This window comes from Amblyomma americanum, chromosome 5, assembly GCF_052857255.1.
Source record: "Amblyomma americanum isolate KBUSLIRL-KWMA chromosome 5, ASM5285725v1, whole genome shotgun sequence".
Classification (NCBI taxonomy): Eukaryota; Metazoa; Arthropoda; class Arachnida; order Ixodida; family Ixodidae; genus Amblyomma; species Amblyomma americanum.
Window position 1 is genome coordinate 123,318,789 of NC_135501.1, and position 12,835 is coordinate 123,331,623.

Below are 12,835 nucleotides of genomic sequence, written 5' to 3' on the forward strand. Positions count from 1 at the left end.
CAACTTTGTTAAAACTTCCAAGATATCGAGATTTTTAGCCATGAAGCCTTTGAATGCCTGTTTTTGCATAACGGGCACATTCAAGTGCATTAGGCTCGGCCTGGCTTAACGACGAGACTGGAGGCTGAAATGTCTAATTGTCATCTGGTGCGGCACATGAAATTATTAACGGTTTCTCATTATAAGCACATGATTTATTTGTAAACTGCGAGAGGGGGATTGTCATGTTGGTAATTACATCTCTGTTCTTTCAAACACTAGATTTTCCCCTGAGAACGAGGACAAGCTGAACAAGAGGGCCTTCGTTGCGTTCGGCGTTGGACCGCGGAACTGTCTGGGCATGAAGGTCGCCATGTTGAACATAAAATTTACGATGGCGATGCTGGTGCAAAAGTACTACTTCCAACTCGGGCCCTCGCAAATGGTGAGAACCAGACCTCAGAGTTCACCAGTCGATAGATCCGGATTCCCATTTCATTATCTTCCACTCGAGAGAATTTGGTTAACAAAAAAATTTAAAAATGATGCAGCTGTTCCATTTATTATTATTTATGAAGTGTTTGTGAGCTTGCGCATTGTTGTCCCTGTTTTCTCTTTCTTAACATAGCCTAACGATGAGAATTACGAGCCTAAAAAGCAACCTAATACGTAACCGTCACGCACACAAGATCCATGTGCTGTGCGATGTGGTCAAATTCGTTCAATATGGCTTTCCTCCAAATTTTGACTTTAGGGGGTTAAACCGATCATACTACACTGTACCGTACCATAAGTACGAAAACAATTGTTCGAGGTGTACCGTGTTCAGTTCGAGTGAAGTGAGCAACACAAAACGCTCGCTCATCTGCAGCGCGGCACTCGACCGCCAAGTTTCGCATTAAAATACTTCGTACACGTCGCCTTGCAAGTTCATTTATCAGACACCTACAACTTGGTAAATGCGGCTAGATACGTCCCGGGTTCCCACGTCAATGTTGTGCCGACCTTGTGACCATAGCAATCTTAATAATATACTGTCCAGTATTCTCCTTACAGCGTACATATAATCAGAACCATTCGATGTAGTCGGTAGTTGAAGCCTTTTTGACCCGTGTTCCTATTTGACCTCGTTTTTTTTTAATTTTTTTAGGGGGAAAAGACGTTGGCCTCGCCTGCTATGGTGTCTGAACCTAGCGAAGGACCATGGATAATCTTTCATCATGCCGGACCCTAATAATGGCGTGCTGTCCGAATTTGTAGTAATGTGTGTGTTATTAACACAGACGAAGCAGACACAGAAGAAGCAGACGAGATGGCTGGAACCGAAGTGCTGTTATATTGTGCGGGACGTGTATCTATTTACCACTACAAAGGCAATAAATGGCGGCATGTGATTTCACTGCACTGTTTATTTAATTAATTTATTTTCAATCCTCTCGAGGTCCGGAGGCATGACAGAGAAGAGGGGCATACAAAATCAGGAGTAGTTTTCTTGAAATTGTCTACATCGGTGATGGCAGCGATGAAGACAGGGAGGTGGTTCCAGTCATTTGGAGTTAGAGGAATATATTAATTCAAGCAAAGGGTGGTTCTGCAGTGCGGGATTCTTACCTTAAAACTATGATCTGTGCGTCAGGATATATAAGATGGAGGAAGCAGTGACTGGTTAGTCTAATAAATAATCTGGAAAGACAAAAGCGAAATTATTTACGGCGCAAAGAAAGAGCTGGAAGACCAAGAGTTGACTTTATTGCAGATACGCTTGCTGTTCATGAGTAAATTTAAACAATAAAGCGGGTGGCGTAGTTCTGAACGTATAGTAAAGTGTTAATTAGATATATTTGATTACGATCCCAAATAGATCATGCGTTCTAGTTTAGGTCCTATTAACGTCCTGCGCAAAGGAAGCTTAACGGAACTGTCTGTAGCTCTGAAATGGCGGCGAAAGAAACCGAGTGTGTGGTCAGCCTGGTAGATACATAGTTCACGTGCATTTTCTAGGAGGTATTCCGAGTTATGTGAGCACCGAGATATTTGCACGATGAAACAGGCGATAACGGAGTGTTATTAAGCAGATAGCAAGTGGTCTTATAGTAAGTTCGGCCAGAAATAGACATGTGTTTTCACTTTCTAGTGCAAACTACTTGCATAGCTAACTTTGTTTTGCTTTGGGAACTACTGGCTTTTGTAATGCTTTGGTAACTATTAACCTACATGAGAGTAAAGAGTGGGGAAACTATCCTCCAGCGAATTCTTTTTTAGGTGCAGAGCATGCTGCCCAAGCCCCGGGGTAGACTACCCCCACAAAAAATACTGAATATTTACGGTTGGCAACGGAAACAGGTTTCCTCCTCATAGCACTGCGGAGAGTAAGCAGTTACGAAAGTTTTAATTGAAGGTTTGAATATCCGCTATCTGCTAAACTCAAAACCTTCTGTGCCGCGCTTAAAAGACCCCCCCCCCCCCCCCCCCTATTGCTAGCTGAAAAAAGTTCCTGTGCTTTGAAATGGGAATATGCCTCCGTTGCCAAGAGTACACGTTCCGTAATACTAGTGATCGAAATCTGCCCCGGGTCTAAGGCAGCATACCCTGCCCCTTAACCCTTAGGCAGAGTGCTCAAGACCACAGATTATTCCCAATATGCGCCCACATAACTGAGTTCATGTTCACAATGCAGGCGTCAAAGACGTCTTCGGAGGTACGAAGCGAAATATATTGTGAAACGCAAGCAGCTGTTGTGCCTGCAGGACAGTGAACAATTCACCTTCAGGCTAGAAGATTTCACTCTTTTCTCTCCCTAGCAGACCAAGCGGTGGACGAAAGGGAAGATGGCGAACCCCGTGGCAAACACGAAAACGTACTTGACAAGATGGGGCTTCGGCATTTTGCACGGTGCTCTTGCGTGGATAAGCAGGTGTATGACATTTCCACACTGATGTCGTTTATTACAGAAAAAAAGTGCTCTGAATTCAACTTACTGGTTTAAATCTCCAGAATTAATATTTGGCTTCAGACCGCTTGCTTTTGGGCTTTCAATTGAGCTTTGCAAACTTTCTTCTAGTATAGGGCTCCAGACAGCCGCTGGCCACATCTGAGCAACCAGTCTCGTCGCAAGCAACCAAGGCCCTAGATCTGCACCTTCACGTGCTAAAATTCAGCCATTACCCTACCTATTACCCTACTCACCCAGCGCCGGGAACAGCGTCGTTCTCAATCCTCTCGAAGAATTCTAATAACTCGGGAGCAATCATCAGAGGAATCACCTAGGGTAAGCACTGGGCCACAATCAGGTGCCGACCACCTGTTAGTCGTGACTACCCCGACAGTGGATAAGATATTAGCGCTGATGAAGCAGGTGATATCCCTCATCGTGGAAGCTCTTCGGCCTCGTCATGGATAGCGCATCATCATCGGTGGTGGTGCAGTGGAACTGTCGAGGATTCGCTAATAACGCCTCTGAAGTGAACATCCGCCTTCGCGACGGAAAGCTGAGGGCATGGGCGTTCCTACTGCAAGAGCATAATGCACTCACACGCCTTTCAGGTTTCTGCGCATATCATTCACCCTCTATTCCTGATCGCCGTTGCACCGCCTCCTCCCTCAGCCCAGGTAAATCTGCAATTTATATTCACAGTTCAGTTCCGCACACACCGCTCGACCTTTCACGGTGGTGCAACACACGTCAAGAGGTTGTCGCCCTTCTCGTAAAACCTGCACGCACACCCCTTGCCCTAGTTTCTTTTTATAGTCGTCCTGGCTCCGCATCTCCCAATCTGGGATGGGTTCGTTTTCTACGTTCTACCAACTCGGGTACCTCTATTCTAGTTGGTGGTGACTTCAACGGCGCACACACTGCGTGGGGTTACCCATCGGATTCCTCAAGGGGTGCACACATCCAAGGGAGCTTTTCGGATCATTCCTTTCAACTTTTAAACCACCCGAATACTTCTACCCGCCCACGAGGTGGCCCGTATTCACCTGATTTGACTTGGTGGTTAGGCCCCGGTAACCCTCGTTGGGCTATTGATTCTGAGACTTGGGGTAGCGATCACAGCCCTATTTTTATCTCCCTCACGCCTACGCGTCTACGGAGAATACGCCGCACTGTACGAATAACGTCATGGGACTCTGTACGCGCAGACAATCATTTATCTACATTCAACCCCTCTTCAGCACTGTCTACACTCTCTGCTGTTCTCTCTACTCATACTATTACCACTACTGTAAATGAAGACGACCCAAACCCGTGCACACATCTCTTGAATCTGTGGGCTCTTCGTCGCCAGGCGGATCTTTACGCTACTCGTCACCCCGATGACCCATCGGCTCTTCCTACTCTTCATCCCGCAACCGCACGGGCGCGGCGCTATGCAAAGCGGCTAGGCAGGCAACGCTGGGCGGCATGGTGTGCCCGCCTGTCCTCTACGCAGGGCAATCGACATCTTTGGAGAGTGTTTCACGCCATGGAGCGCCCTTCTCAGGTTGGAGATTACACAGAGAGCATTCGCCTCGCGCTAAATGTGGATGAGGACACATTTGCACAACAAGCGGCCCGTCAATTTTTTCCAAGCCATGACTGCACCGCTACGTCTCCACCTGACTTATCGGTTACAGAGCCCTCCGATGGGATTACTTCTGACCTCACCATGGCAGAGCTGCTGTCCTCCATTGAACGTTTAAAAACTACTACTACTCCCGGGCACGACGGCATACCTAACCCCTTATTCCGCAACTTGGAAGTGAGGGCTTTGCAAACCATACTTGATACTTTTAACGAAGTGTGGCTTTCTGGCGTCATGCCGGGAGACTGGAAGCATTCTATTGTGGTTCCAATACCCAAGTCAGGTCAGCCTCCAGTATCTCTCTCGGCCCTTCGCCCAATTTCTCTTACGCCTACCATCTGCAAGCTTTATGAAAACATTCTAGCCGCACGCTTGTCGTGGTGGCTAGAATCCCATGATTGTTACCCAGATTCCCAAATTGGTTTCCGTCCACAAATTGGAACGGAGGAGGGCCTTGCTACTTTGGCTGCTGACGTGCTTGACCACTCTCCGCAGAGTCACCTTGTACGAACCGTAATCGCTACAGACATAACAAAGGCATATGATAACATCCTTCAATCTGCCATTCTTGCCTCCCTTCAAACTCTTGGTCTCCCTCACCGGTTCCTCCTCTCTGTTCACGCCTTTTTAGCAAATCGAACCTTCAGCGTGCGTGTCCTTGCAACTGTTCCTTTATTTCTTGGCAGTCTGCGGGGAAGAAGGGAAGCGAAAAATATATTTCTTCTCCTTTCGTTTGAGTGATGTCTTCAATGATTGTTTTTTTGCAGCAGTAGAGTCGATTTACTAGTGCTGAAAGCGAGAATATTTATTTTTTTAACAAGCTGAGATCCCTAAGATTTTGTTAGTCGCAAGAAGTGCTTTAAAACGAGGATGATCAAACAAACAACAATGCATGCTCGTTTACTTTTGTTATATGATTTTTATCAGATATCGAGGTCCTCATTGACGACACGTGGGCGCAGCCCTTTCGAATGCTGCCTTTGTGCACATGTCTGGAGCCCTCGGGTGTTAGGCTCCAGACATGGAGTAGAGTACTGACCTTTAGGACTCCCTCAGGGCACGAAACACTCCCGTAGTGAGCTCACGCTTCCATATCGACAGTCTGCAACCACCCGTTGCAAAACTGGGCAGTTAAAAAATTGTTCTAACGAACTCGTAGGGTGCCTATTCATTTTGTGTCGCAGTGGTTGCGTCCCAGTAAGCGCTCGTGATCATAAACCTGCGCTGTGGCGCCTGCGTATTTGCAGCGGATACAAAAAGGCAGTCACCGGTTAACCAAACTATCCTAAAGGCGACGAAACTTCAACAGCCCCCCCCCCCCCCCCCCCCCTCGCTTGTAAGTTTCAGCGCGTGTGCCACATCGAACGCTCGAGGCCAACCACACAGCACACCCCGAAAAAATGTTTCCCTTTCAAAGGCGCGAACTTGTATCTATTGTCTCATACAACTCAATAAACGCGCTGAAGAGAAGAAAAATTAAAGCGATGACTTACACGCCGATGGGCGAAGAACGGAAGGACAATACAATACAATGCAATGTTTATTCAACATCTCAGGGATGATTGGAGCACGGGCAAAAACCCAGAAGAAGGCTTGACTAAGGCCCGTTCCATCGCATGGGCAACATCGAGCCCTCAAGGTCGAAACACGCAGCACGCCGCCAATAAATGTTTCTGCCACAAAGCTGCCGATTGCCGTCTCATGTCCAGAACAACACAATAAAAGTGCTGAAGAAAAAAAAGTAACAGCGATGCACTAACACGCCGACTGCAACGACTACGAAAGACACGTCAGCGACCCTTACGTAAAACTTGGCTGCGCGCCCAGCAAGGTACCGTTCTCGCCGGTCACGCCAATCACGAGAATCAAACGGGGTTGAATGGGTGAGCGCGCACTCACTCGCCCGTTCGATCTCATTTACCGGTTTAACTTTTGTTCGAGCGCACACCGCTCCCCGTCTGGGGGTGTAGCTCAGATGGTAGAGCGCTCGCTTAGCATGCGAGAGGTACTGGGATCGATACCCAGCACCTCCACGGAATTATTTTTTTTTCCTTCCTTGTCGTTTCTGGTGCATTCGTAAAACCAGAGAAAAATATTATTTTTAACGGAGAGTTTGTCCTGGATACTAAAAGGGCAACGGAATAAAATATTAGATCGAACTTGCCTTGCTCTTGACACTGGATTGGTCAGTTATAGGCGGCAACGTTGTGAGAAAAAGGGATACATCTCCTGTTTTCCCCTGCAGTAAAGGTGTGTTTCAGTGGCCTTGCAGGGTTTGGTATATACATTTACAGGCTAGGCTGTAAGTGATGTCCTTGCTACTATGCTGCATATGATGACTTGACATTTCGCATGAGTAAACTGTGTACCAAATCACAATAGTCACACTCGGGAGAGCCTATAGCATAGGCGCCTTCGATTGAAATACAAATGCCGCAGTCAAAAACGCGGAAATCAGATTTTATAGTTAAAAGAGTATCTTATGCAGAATCAGGACCTGATGCACTTCTCTCCTGGAACATTATGGTTGTCCTTCGTTATACCGACAATATATGACGGCATAATAAAACGCGCATCAGTCGAAATCCTCCCATCCTTGAAATCCTGTTGGTGTACAGACCCTGAACTGGCTCATTTATCGTAGATATGCGCACGGTATGTGGCTGTGCGTTACTGGCTGCTCGGGTCCACGGTCGACGCTACCAGACAGAAGAGAATTTTAGCAAAGCGCGATCCGCTTACGTGGGGACACACCGCGCCTGCGCGGTGCCAAGTATGCTCCCGCTCTTTAGTAACTGGAGTGAATATACCGCACTTGGCCCTTCGCGCCACCTGCGCACGCCAAATGCGTGCGCGCGGAAGGCTCTATGCGCGGGTTGCATTATGCTAAAGTTCTCTATTGTATTCATGTTAGTCGACAGTGTAACGAAGAGTGGTCATTTCGCACCTTAAGTGAAGACCGATTGTGTCGTGACTTAGCCAATGACGACCAGATTCTTTCATGACTTTCTACATTAACTCGTATTTCTTAATTCATGCCTTAGAAGCCTACGGAAGTGCTGCATACTTTAAGAATAGAGCCTTGGCTGTTCCGTAACGTATCTGCACGCCACAAAGTGAGCATCGCGTGTAAATGACATGTAGAAGAAAAATAAAAAAAAAGTTTGACAGCCGGATTATAAGCACATTTATATGACCATGGGGCCCTGAAAACTGGTAGTACTGACCAACCTCTATATTTTGTTTTCTCCCTCCTAAATATTACTATCATTAATCCCAAGGGTATTCCATTCAACATGTGCAAATATTCAAGGGTGGGGAACACGAATCGAACATTGCCACTGAATAATGGCATTTAATTTTAAATAGATACAGATATACAAGAGAAACTGAACGTATCGAAGACGCTAAGCCAATGTAGAAGCTGCTCGGGCTATTTTGTGGCAGACCATTCTTAAAACAGCCCGAAAAAGAAAAGGACGTAGAGAAGAGGCGTACACACGAGCGCTTTGTGTATACGGCCTCGTGCAACACTCTGTAGGCCTGGAATTTTTACGTACTCTCTTTTGCACGACATGATATATTTCACGAGACACCATGTGATATCTTGTATCCTTGTTTCTTAGATTATATCAGGATTAATCGGCGTGTTCGTTAAGAAGGTGGGGTTTAAGATGGCCAAAAAGGAGTTTTGGGCCACGAAAAGGCTCAGATTGTCTTCTGGTGATAGGTTGCGTTTTCGGTGCTGGTCTCCGATATCAGGGAGCACCTAAGGCCTGGTAATTGAATACTACGCGTGTAGTTATTCAATTAGAGGGTTAACTGTAGGGATATGGTATAGGCCGTCGACCTGCAATGCGCGTAGTTAGACTTTATTTTGGCTTATTCCTACTGTAGGCATAAATGTCTGGTCACAACCAGCAATACTTGTTCTGCACTCAATCAGGGCATTTTGACGATTTTGAAAAGACAATAACGCCGTTCTCATAAACAAGGTTGGTGGTCCAACCGGCAGTTTTACTGATGCGAACCATGCTTTTGTTGTCCAGGATTACTAAATCTTTCTTTACCAAAGTTAAATGCTTCAGCATGTGAAAATAAAAATTCCGTTCAAATAAAGGCACTGTGTGCGTTAATATTCGACGTTAGATCCATAGATGAAAAAATATTCGTATTCGATTTGTGCTCGACAATTTTGATAAGCTCACACCTCAATTGTTTTCCTTTTTCAGACGCAAACAGCCTCACTAGAATCTTTTACGAGTATCCTGAACTATCTGTTTAAAATCAGTTTAGAGCAACTAAAGAAATTTGATTGTATATCTGCTTTGTGAGCCCACACGACCCTGCATAACAAAAAAGGCATCCTTGGAGGTACTGGGTATCGATCCCAGTACCTCTCGCAAGCTAATCGAGCGGTCTACCATCTGAGCTACCTCCCCCCCCCCCCCCCCCGGACGAGAAATGATGCGCATCCAAAAATATTGAAACCGGAAAATGGGGTAAGATTGGTGATGCATGAGCACTGAATGCGTCGACTCCATTTCGGAAAACTTGGCATCGAGCCGCATGGCGCGACCGGCCGCTGCGACTCAATGCGGGCTGTTGTATGCGTTTCCGGCTTAGGCCTTGGCCGCTGGTAGAGGGACAAAGGCAGACAGAAGTTGGCATGGAATCCACTATGAACTGTTCTTACCCGTGGCGTTTTTTTCCGGCTGTCCTCTGGCCGATAATTGTTAAGACGTACAGCAAGCGGATCATTTCAAAGGCATCTCGATTGCAGGAGCATAAATAGTCCAAGATACTTTTTCAGATTTGATTAGGTCATATCTGTACTCTGCGGGGCTACTCAGTGCATACAAAGCATCGCACACTACTTTTATGTAGCATATAGATAAACAAAGTTGGGTATTGAAATTGTTAAGAAAACGGACCGAAAAGAAAGGACGATTGAACTTGTACCGGTGGCAAGTTATTTGACTGCGGGTCGGCCTCTCGAACGGCCTGACGACATTAAGAGGAAACACATAAAAAAAAACATGCCGAAAACATGCCAACTGGAGTAAAGCAAAAGGAAACTCGAAGGGCCAGATGTTTGAATGAAATGAGAAATCTCTGAGTGAAGTTTCTGCACAGTATTTACCATTATAAAACTGGTGTATAGACAACAAAAAATTCATAAAGCCGCAGTATAATGTTTCGAAATCAAGGGACCGCAATTAAAAACGTTAAGGACTTGTTTTTAGCTGTAGCGTACTGCGTTATTCGCTCTTTATCTGATCACTTTGTGAAAGGTATGGTTTATTGCCACTTGCTGTTAATGTTATATCAAACGGAGTTCTTTTTTTTTGACGCGCAAAGTTCATTTTTTTGTGTATGAGAAAGTGACCTCACTACTGTAATCCTTATTGGCAGTGCAGGTACCAACTTATAAATAAATACATAAACAGGACTGCCGATTACCGTCAACGCTGTTCCATGTTTGTGAGATATTATTTGGCATTACGCTCCTAAATGACAGCAAGAACAGTTGACTATGGCCGGTCCTCAACAGCTTCAGAGCTTAGCCCGCAACACTCTAGTAACCAGCAGAACAGCTGCGCCGGCGAAATCGGAACTGTTAATAAGATATTGTGTGAAATCTTCTGTATAGCGCCGTTTTTTCTTAATGTGAAATTCTTTCCACGGCAGCCACAATGGCTTGGTAGTTTTGAAGCTCGGCCGCGGAGTCCGCGGTGTCCGGATCGGATCATCGCCACTGGGTCACATTTCAAGGAAGAGAAAACAATAAAAAAACGGCTGTGTGTTGTGTGAAGTCAAAGCGGGTTAAAGATCCCTATGTGTGTCGGAATCAACTCAAACACGAACCTGGGCACATGGGCCCCAGCATCCGGCCTTATTGGCATTCACTGCCGACACCGGCCTGCATATGTATCTATAACGGTCTTATGCCGAAGGGTACTTGCGCGATTAAAAAAAAAATCTTAGTGCCACTGAGTACGTCGCTGGGAGAAATGTAGGTGCTGGGTATGTTTCCCAGCACCTCTTGCATCCTAAGCGAGCGCTTTACCATCTCAGCTACACCCCCGGACGAGCCAGAGAAGCGATTTGAGCGTAACTTAATTCACTAAAAGAGATCAAACCGAAGAGGGTGGCTATGCCCTTTCTCCGTCGACGAAGTTTTGGAAAGGTTTGCAGGTAGAGGTAGTGGTAAAATTTTTTTAATGCTCAATAGTGAGCTTAGGAGAGTTTGCGCGCGATCGCAAATTCGACCGGCGCGACGCTGAAGGACGGGGATTGTGTGTGTGTGTGTGTGTGCGTGCGTGCGTGCGTGCGTGCGTGCGTGTGTGTGTGTGTGTGTGTGTGTGTGTGTGTGTGTGTGTGTGTGTGTGTGTGTGTGTGTGTGTGTGTGTGTGTGTGTGTGTGTGTGTGTGTGTGTGTGTGTGTGTGTGTGTGTGTGTGTGTGTGTGTGTGTGTGTGTGTGTGTGTGTGTGTGTGTGTGGTGTGTGTGTGTGTGTGTGTGTGTGTGTGTGTGTGTGTGTGTGTGTGTGTGTGTGTGTGTGTGTGTGTGTGTGTGTGTGTGTGTGTGTGTGTGTGTGTGTGTGTGTGTGTGTGTGTGTGTGTGTGTGTGTGTGTGTGTGTGTGTGTGTGTGTGTGTGTGTGTGTGTGTGTGTGTGTGTGTGTGTGTGTGTGTGTGTGTGTGTGTGTGTGTGTGTGTGTGTGTGTGTGTGTGTGTGTGTGTGTAGCTGGCTCCTATATGCTACGTAGGGTCCATTCGAGGAGGAGAGAATTCGTTCGAGGTTTACGTGATCTGCGTTGCTACGATTCCTGTTGCGTGGAATAATTCAGACAATGGAGCGTTTCACGAACGTTATACCGGCCGCAGGGAACAGAAATTCGAAGCGTTTTCTTGGCTGTTTGGTGATGCTTCATTTGTAATTGGGTACTGACGTGAAGGTGTACGTTGTGTGCGTCGGGTGGTGCGGACCGGAATAGGGTGGTGCCGTTTATGATTCAGTGAAGGATCGAAATAACCCCGTACAGAGCGTATGTTTCCCAAAATATGGAGAGTCTGGAAGCGTGCGTTGCAGAGCTGATATAAGCCAAAACAAAAGTTATTATAAGGAAGTTGAAGGGTGCCTATGCTTTTTGTTTATAACTTATAAGTGGCTGTGTTCCTGCAAACGTTCGTGAACATGATTATGAAAAACATGTGCTGTAGCGCCTGCGTATTTGCAGCGGATGCAAAAAAGCACTCCCCGTTTAATTAAACAATCCTTAAAGCGACGACTTTCAGCACGCCTCCCTCGATTCTAACTTTTAGGGCGTGCGCCGCATCCAACCCTCGAGGTCTAAGGACGCAGCACACTTCCAATAAATGCTTCCCTTACAAAGCGCAAACTTGTATCTCATGTCCAAAACAAGTCAATAAATTGCAATGAAGAGAAGGAAAATAGAAGCGATGCATTAACACGCTGACCACGACTACTTTATTGGGCACAGAACCGAAGGACACGTCAGTGACCCTTACGTAAGACTTGGCTGCGCGCCCAGCAAGGTGTCGTTCACGCCGGTCGCGCCAAACAGGACAATCAAACGGGGTTGAATGGATGAGCGCGCGCCCTCACTCGCCCGTTCGGTCTCATTTACCGGTTTAACTTTTGTTCGAGCGCACACCGCTCCTCGTCCGGGGGTGTAGCTCAGATGGTAGAGCGCTCGCTTAGCATGCGAGAGGTACTGGGATCGATACCCAGCACCTCCACGGAATTCTTTTTTTTCCCTTCATTGTCGTTCCAGGTGCATTCGGGAAGCCGAAGAAAAGCATTATTTTTAACGGACAGTTTGCCCTGGATAGTAAAAGGCCAACGTAATGAATATTGTATGAAATTTGCTTTGCTCCCAACACTAGATTAGTCAGTTATAGGCGGCAACGTTCAATGAAAAAAATATTTCAACACTTACTTTGAAGAGCGAGTTGACGGGATAGTTGATATTGCATGGTGAAGGAACAGCGCTAAGTTTGTGCGGGAGAGGAAACAAACATGCCTTCGCAACGCCATTCAGAAATCGTGTGATCATCTGCTTCAAGAAAGTCTTCACAAACAGATAGGGCGCCTCCTTGCAGCGTGCTACCCCTTGCAGCTCCTGACAGCAGTAGCCGAATGCCTCAATAAGAAACGCCATGAACACCGTCCACCAGCTCCCAATGGAAACGACCGCAAAAAAGTTGTCGTTGCACCCTACCTGCCTAACGTTAGCCATTGCCTGAAAAAAGTTTGCAAACGAGCAGACAT

General features: G+C 46.5%; 2 non-coding genes and 1 pseudogene across 3 annotated transcripts in view; all 3 read left to right on the forward strand.

The window, feature by feature from the left end:
* The window catches only part of LOC144134161 (cytochrome P450 3A14-like), a 51,152-nt pseudogene extending 49,832 nt beyond the window's left edge, over positions 1–1,320 (forward strand). Inside the window, exons 11-12 of the transcript XR_013315123.1 lie at positions 262–424; positions 1,130–1,320. The product of XR_013315123.1 is annotated as a cytochrome P450 3A14-like (transcript). The remainder of the gene's footprint in view (positions 1–261; positions 425–1,129) is intronic.
* Positions 1,321–6,501: 5,181 nt separating this feature from the next.
* Positions 6,502–6,574, forward strand: TRNAA-AGC (transfer RNA alanine (anticodon AGC)). The gene has a single exon. It is a non-coding gene; the product is annotated as a tRNA-Ala (tRNA).
* A 5,656-nt stretch (positions 6,575–12,230) lies between these two features.
* TRNAA-AGC (transfer RNA alanine (anticodon AGC)) lies at positions 12,231–12,303 on the forward strand. Its single transcript has one exon. It is a non-coding gene; the product is annotated as a tRNA-Ala (tRNA).
* Positions 12,304–12,835: the final 532 nt, after the last annotated feature.